At 34.9% G+C, this 7,143-nt stretch overlaps 1 pseudogene; it reads right to left on the reverse strand.

Annotated features, from left to right (window-relative positions):
• Positions 1-272: 272 nt before the first annotated feature.
• LOC118009755 lies at positions 273-403 on the reverse strand (annotated as a pseudogene).
• Positions 404-7,143: the final 6,740 nt, after the last annotated feature.

Consider the following 7,143-nt stretch of genomic DNA (forward strand, 5'->3'; position numbering starts at 1 on the left):
GTAGTATAGGAAATAAGTTTTCAGATTTAAAAGATATATGGAAGACCAAGATAGAGTTACATTTCATAAACAAAATAGCTGTGCAGATCTTTTGACAACTCTTTCTAATTTATGTAGACATATTTTTCAAAGCCTACTGCAAATACTGAAATTTGCATATAATGTGGAATCTTAGAGATTAGAAAACATCAGAAACACCTCATATTTAATGCCAGGTGAGGTATAGTATTCCAAAATGAATGCATCGTTTTTAAAATATCGATTAAAGATTTTGTTTGGAACAAAGTCAATAACTGAGCTACCTTTTATGTATACAGAAGGAATTCTATGTTCCTATTTTAATTAGCAATAATCTTACCTCGGATAAACCTCATTGGCTATGATTCTGCCATTGTACAAAGCTTCTATGTTCCTATTTTAGAACAATAAATGGCATGATACCTCTCCTGAAGTTTACACCATGAACTATTTAAATTTTTTATAGTTATTATATAACCAAATGTAGCCATGATAAGAATTTCAACTAATTATAGCCGTGTTAAGAATTTCAAGAAATTGTGGCATAGAATTAAACCAAGAATATTAGGTATATTCTTTTCCAAAGCAAGTGTACATAGATTATAATAGTATTTAGTATGCAATAAACACAGTAATAAAGACAAAATATTTATTATGATAATAAATTAGTAGTAGTAGATCTCAGCTGCAACTATTCTATGAAGTATAAAACCTTAAGCTTTAACATGTAATATTACATGTTAATAGGGAAAAATTACAAGATTCCAGGAATCACCAAATAGATGTTATAGATACTAAACACTCAGTAAATGAACTAGAAAGTGGGCTCTTACGATACCAGCATTTTGTTGTTCATGCTTTTGTCCTTTTGTGTGATTCCCTTTCTTTTACAATGAAAAAGATCCATGACTTGCTTCTAACCAATAGACTATGGCAAAGGTATGCCACTCCTGTGATTTCATTAAATAAGGCTCGATTTTGCTATAAGAATCACCTAGTCTCTACATGTGGGTGGTTGGCTTAAGAAGCAAATTGCCAGAATTCCTACAACTGTAGGAAATGAATTCTACCAATAACCTAATGGAGGTGGGAAGTAGATTCTTCCCTGGCTGAGCCTCCAGATTACAAACCAGCCCTGAAAGACCTTTGATTTCAGCTTTGTGAGACCTTAAGAAATGACCCATCCAATTCATGCTTGGATTTCTGACCTATAGTAACTGTGAGATAACAAATGTGTATTGTTTTAAGCTGTTAAGATTTTCATAATTTGTTATGCAGTATATAAAACTAATAGAGATAGTTAAAAATAAAACCAATAGGTTTCTGGGAAAGAAAATATCATCATTGCTTTCTTGGCAAGGAAGAGGTATATTACTCAGGTATGTGACAGCAGGTTTCCCTGAGGAGATATTGCAAGCATACTGTGAGTGCTCTTTGAACATGAATGTTCATTTAAAGGTTAGTCACTTTTTATAGCTGATGCCTAGTTTTATTTAAATGAATTATTCAAAATTAAAGAGAGTACACAGATAAAGATATCAAATAAGGAATAAATTTTTACTTTTCAGAAAAATTCTACCTGTGGTAACTGGGAAGTTAAGCTAAAGGAAAATCATTGCAACTTATAACCAAAACAATAACAGTTTTATAAAAGTCACAGATTCTGGAAAGTCACAGACTTTATAAAAGTGACAGGACAAAAGCCTAAGAGGAGGGCATGGTAGAATGAAGATCAAAAGGGGGAAAAGGCATTTTATGAACATGAAGCAGTTTTGTTATGGCACCATTTTCCTATAGCTTGAATCTATTAAATAAATAGAAAATGAATAAAATAAAGATTACAAAAGCTATATTAATTTTGAGAATATAGAACATCCCCACAAAAGGACATTCTTGAAAAAGGAGACCAAAAAACAGATCCTTATATAACCTTATATATGCTGGTTGCCAGAAGAGGGAAGGGTTGGGGATGGGTGAAAAATGGGTAAAATGGAATAAAAGTAGACTTATTGTGATAAGCACCGAGCAATGTATAGAATTGTTGGATCATTATATTGTACACCTGAAACTAGTATCACACTGTATGTTAATTATACTTGACTAAAAAAAGAAGATTTTTGGAGAGTTATAACTTTTAAGATATGACAAAGTTAATTCGTATATCAGGACCCACAAAAGGGGGGCTGCCCCAAACCTCAACCTAAGTCAGCCTATACTTACGGAAAATACCCCTCAAGGAAACTTAACATACACCAATCATGATCCTCCAATTCACTGTTAGCTAGCTTATCTTACCCTAGAAAATAGGAGCTGCTAGCCTTATAAGGAAATCCCTGACCTCCTAGCCAACCATGCCCTGTTCCTGCATTGCCTCTTTTAACACTCTATAAAACTTGCTCTTTCCCCAGATCCCTCATGAAGAGTACTCCACTGCTTGTGAGGCATTGTAGTCCCTTAATCCATGAGTTGTTTGCCCTTGAATAAAGGACATCACAATTGTTGTCACATTGTTTTAGTTTTGTCATTTAACAGACATATTTTTTATTTTTTTAAAGATTTTATTTATTTACTTGAAAGAGTCAGAGAAAGTCAGAGAGAGAGAGAGAAAGAAAGCACCTGGCGGGGGGGGGGGGCGGTGCGGAGAGGGAGAAGCAGGCTCCCTGCTGAGCAAGGAGCTCGAGGAGGGCCTCAATCCCAGGACTCTGGGATCATGACCTCAGCTGAAGGCAGACACTTAACCGACTGAGCCACCCAGACAACTCTAACAGACATATTATTTGTCTCATTATTAAAACTGAATAAATACAATGCATCACTTGAGGTTTCGTATAATCAATAGGAATTGAACCCTGAACCTGGGCAGCAGGACCATTAAAGGAAGAGTGGGTAGGGCTCTGGAGTTGGAAGATCATGATCTGAAATCCTCTCAAGGTCCCTGATGATATCAGAATGACCAAGGAACTGAAACACAGATAAAACTATAAGGACTCCTAAAGTCTTCATATTCAAAAAATAAGAATTTTAAAATGGCAAGTGGATAATAAATTCAAATTCAAATCTCTCAAAATATTTAAAACAATATAGTAGAGTCACAGATAAATGGAAATCACCTTTTCTCTATTTTCCCAAATTGAAGATGGCAAATACATAGTATGTCTTGCCTGAAAACTGACCATTGCTGAAAAGTGTCAAAGACCAATGAGAATCTAAAATACTAGGCTCTGTCAAAACTCTGATTTTTTTTCTTATCCAAAAGGAAGAAGCATCAGTGTGGCTACATTGTCCCTTTTCACCTGAGGGAATATTTTCTTATGTCTAAAAAGAGAAAAAAAGCAAAGGAGGAAATCCAAATGCAAATTGTATGTTCATTTTAAGTTCCCAGTTTTTTACTTTCTATTACAGTTACTGACATAAAATTAAGGAGATGCATGAGAAAGTGTAATTGATCACTTTCATTATTGTTAAGTCTATCAAATCTTGACAATCTGAGGAATAATATCCACTGTGTCCATCACTACTTACTAGTATGATTAACTGGCATTTGCTGAGATCATCATAAACATGCTATTTTATCAACTGAGATGAAAATACTTTTGGATTTGAATTATTTAGTTCTGAGTATTTCAATACTTATTTTATTCATGTCCATAATCATATGATATTAACACAGAAGTGAGGTCAGAAGTGGGGTTATTTCTCAATCCCTTAGCCTGCATTTGTCTCAGACTCACCTCATTCTAATACGTTGGTCCTACAAGTTACTTCCTGTTTCATCTTATTCCAGGTATCAAAATCCTTCTTAGCTTCAAAAAAAAAAAAAATCCTTCTTAGTGACTGAATAATCATCAGTCTACAACTATAAATGAAATTAACAAATATACATTGTATTAATACTTTTTGCAAATCAGAGGAGTGAAAAAATAACTTATGTAGAGACCTCCATTTAATTTATACACAGTTGTTCTGTCTGGCCTTTTACACCAATATACATTTTTTTTTTAGCTATATAACCTAGAAATCAGTTCCTTTTATATGAGGTAACTAAGTTTCTTTAAAGATGAAATTGAAAAAAAGAGAACATAAAATGACAAAATATATTTTTAAAATTATAAATTATCTTTTGAATCTTTGACTCCTGAACATTTGCATGATATGTTATGCTCCTTTTGATTAGTATAAGATCTATTTAGAGACTTACATTGCCAGTGTTTGCTATGTCCCACTGATTAGCACTCTATTTTGGAAAATAAATTTAATTTACAATCAGGTATATTAAAGTAAAACAGGAAAACATGAGGTAGGACACTGCACATATCTGGTATTCAAAATTACTTTAACATTGTCAAAAAGCAGTTCTTTAACTTACCTTATATTTATAAAAATTCAAATAAAATAAAAAGGTGAAGTATTAAGAAAATAAAACATTTCAAAGTGAGTGTGCATGTATTTGTGTGTGTCTGTGTGTAATATTTTACTGAATCATTTGGGAGTAAATTTCTTTTTTTTTTTTTTTTAAGATTTTTATTTATTTATTTGACAGAGAAAGACACAGTGAAAGAGGGAACACAAGCAGGGGGAGAGGGAGAGGGAGAAGCAGACTCCTCGCTGAGCAGGGAGCCTGATGCGGGGCTCCATCCCAGGACCCTGGGATCATGACCTGAGTCGAAGACAGAGGCTTAACGACTGAGCCACCTAGGCGCCCCAGGAGTAAATTTCATGCACTGAGCCTTTTATTCCTAAATATTTCCATGTATATTTTTCCCACACAAGAGAATTTTCTTATATAGCAACAGTACAATTTTGAAATCAGTAAACTCAATATTGATACCAGAGTTGTCCTTAAGTTGTGTAGGACTCAAGGAAAACATTTTTATTGTTCCCTTTCCTATATACATAATTTATTTTTAAATGTACTAGAAAATTTATGGGTTCATATGATAATTTTATGATTTAAAATAATGGGTAGAGAAGAGTATTTGTTTTTTGTTCAAACACTGTGTATGAAGATTCTTCATAGTATGTAAGTACCATCTCCTCTTGGCCAGGTCTAAGAACCATCTCTTAATCTTCTCATTTGTCAAAAAGTGCCATTGTTGGCTGATTTGGTATCTCCCAACATAAAGAACACACATTATTTACTCACATACCATGGCCCATTAGGGCCAGTATACATGAACCAACAGAGATCATCTTGCCTCTGCTGCTTCATAACACCACTTATTTGTTACTGGCCACATCATTACTCATGATGCTGCTCATACAATGTACCACCATATATACTTGCTTTCAATGACTCTCCCAAACTTTGTTAGCATGTTTCATTGATGATAAGGCAAGTCTTACCCAGAATATGCAGGCAGTGGGAACAATCTTTCATTTTATGGTTGTACTAAATTTGTGTTCAGAATTTTATTGTGTAAACATAGAACATGTTTCCAGCAATGGAATCTTTTGAAATCTTTAGGCTATAATCATTACACTTCTGGCTTTGATTTCTTCCAATATTGATCATACCCATGCCTTCTACATAGTACCACTAGCAGGGAGGATACAAAAGAGTGGTCCTTTTTATGCATGGAATGCCTTCCCCTCAAACAATGTGTATTAAGTCTGACCTGAGAGAGCAGAATAATACCATATAAATCAGTAGCAAGAGAAGACATTCATTGAGAGGGAACAAGATCAAAGATCTTTGATTATGTTCACTTAGAGATATTTTATAATTTAAGGTCTATACATTTAGATCAGTGCCCATTTTGAGTTAATTTTAGTATGTGGTACAAAGTATGGGTTGAAGTTCATTTTTTTACACATGTATATCCACTTTTATCAAGGTCATTTATTGCAAAGACTATACTTTCTCTATTAAATTACCCTAGCAATTTTGTAAAAATATCACCTAACCACAAATATGTGGGTCTATTTGTGGAATATATTATTTTGCATTGATCTAATTTGACACATTGCTGTACTCCCCTGATTATTGTAGCTTTATAATAAGATTGACAACAGATAGTATAAGTCCTATAAATCTTTTTTTCTTTTAATGTATTTTAACCATACTATACCTTTTGCATGTCAATATGACTTTTTAAATATGCTTGTCTGCTTCTATAAAATAGCCTGATGGTATTTTAATGTGATTTCATTAAGCCTATAGATCAACTTGGGAAAAATATACATCTTAACAACACTGAATCTTCAAATCCATATACCCACTGTATCTCTTTGTTTATGCACATCTTATTTAATTTCCTTCAGCAATGTTTAGTAGTTCATGATGTTGCACTAAAAATAACATTTAGGGTTTTATTGCCAAAGGAGAATCACAACAGCCATAATGAGATTGCTTACAAATCTATAGCTTTTTTTTTTTGTAAAAGAATAATATGCTAGTAAAAGACTAAAATAAACATATGCATGAAGGTCAAAATCTCCCTCAGAGTATAGGACCCAGCAAGGTGAATCTATTTTATTTTGGGGGGAGAAGGGGGAGAGAGAGAGAATCTTTTTTTTAACAATTTTATTTTTTATAATTGCATTTATTTATTTGAGAGAGAGAGACTGCAAAAGAGAGCATGAACAGGGTGAGGGGCAGAGAGGGAGAAGCGGACCCCCCCCCTCTGAGCAGAGAGCCCAATGTGGGGTTTGATCCCGGAACTGCAGGGATCATGACCTGAGCTAAAGGCAGATGCTTAACCGACTGAGCCACTCAGGTGCCCCTAGAGAGAGAATCTTTTTTTTTTTTTTTTAAGATTTTATTTATTTGACACAGAGAGAGAGAGCGAGAGCAGGAACACAAGCAGGGGGAGTGGGAGAGGGAGAAGCAGGCCTCCCGCCAAGCAGGGAGCCCGATGTGGGACTCGATCCCAGGACCCTGGGATCATGACCCGAGCCGAAGGCAGACGCTTAACGACTGAGCCACCCAGGCGCCCTTTTTTTTTTTTTTTTAAGATTTTATTTATTTATTTGCGAGAGAGAGAATGAGAGACAGAGAGCATGAGAGGGAGGAGGGTCAGAGGGAGAAGCAGACTCCCCGCCGAGCAGGGAGCCTGATGCGGGACTCGATCCCGGGACTCCAGGATCATGACCTGAGCCGAAGGCAGTCGCTTAACCAACTGAGCC

The sequence above is a fragment of the Mirounga leonina genome, unplaced genomic scaffold (genome assembly GCF_011800145.1).
Source record: "Mirounga leonina isolate KUSES-001 unplaced genomic scaffold, KU_Mleo_1.0 Mir_127, whole genome shotgun sequence".
Taxonomy (NCBI): Eukaryota; Metazoa; Chordata; class Mammalia; order Carnivora; family Phocidae; genus Mirounga; species Mirounga leonina.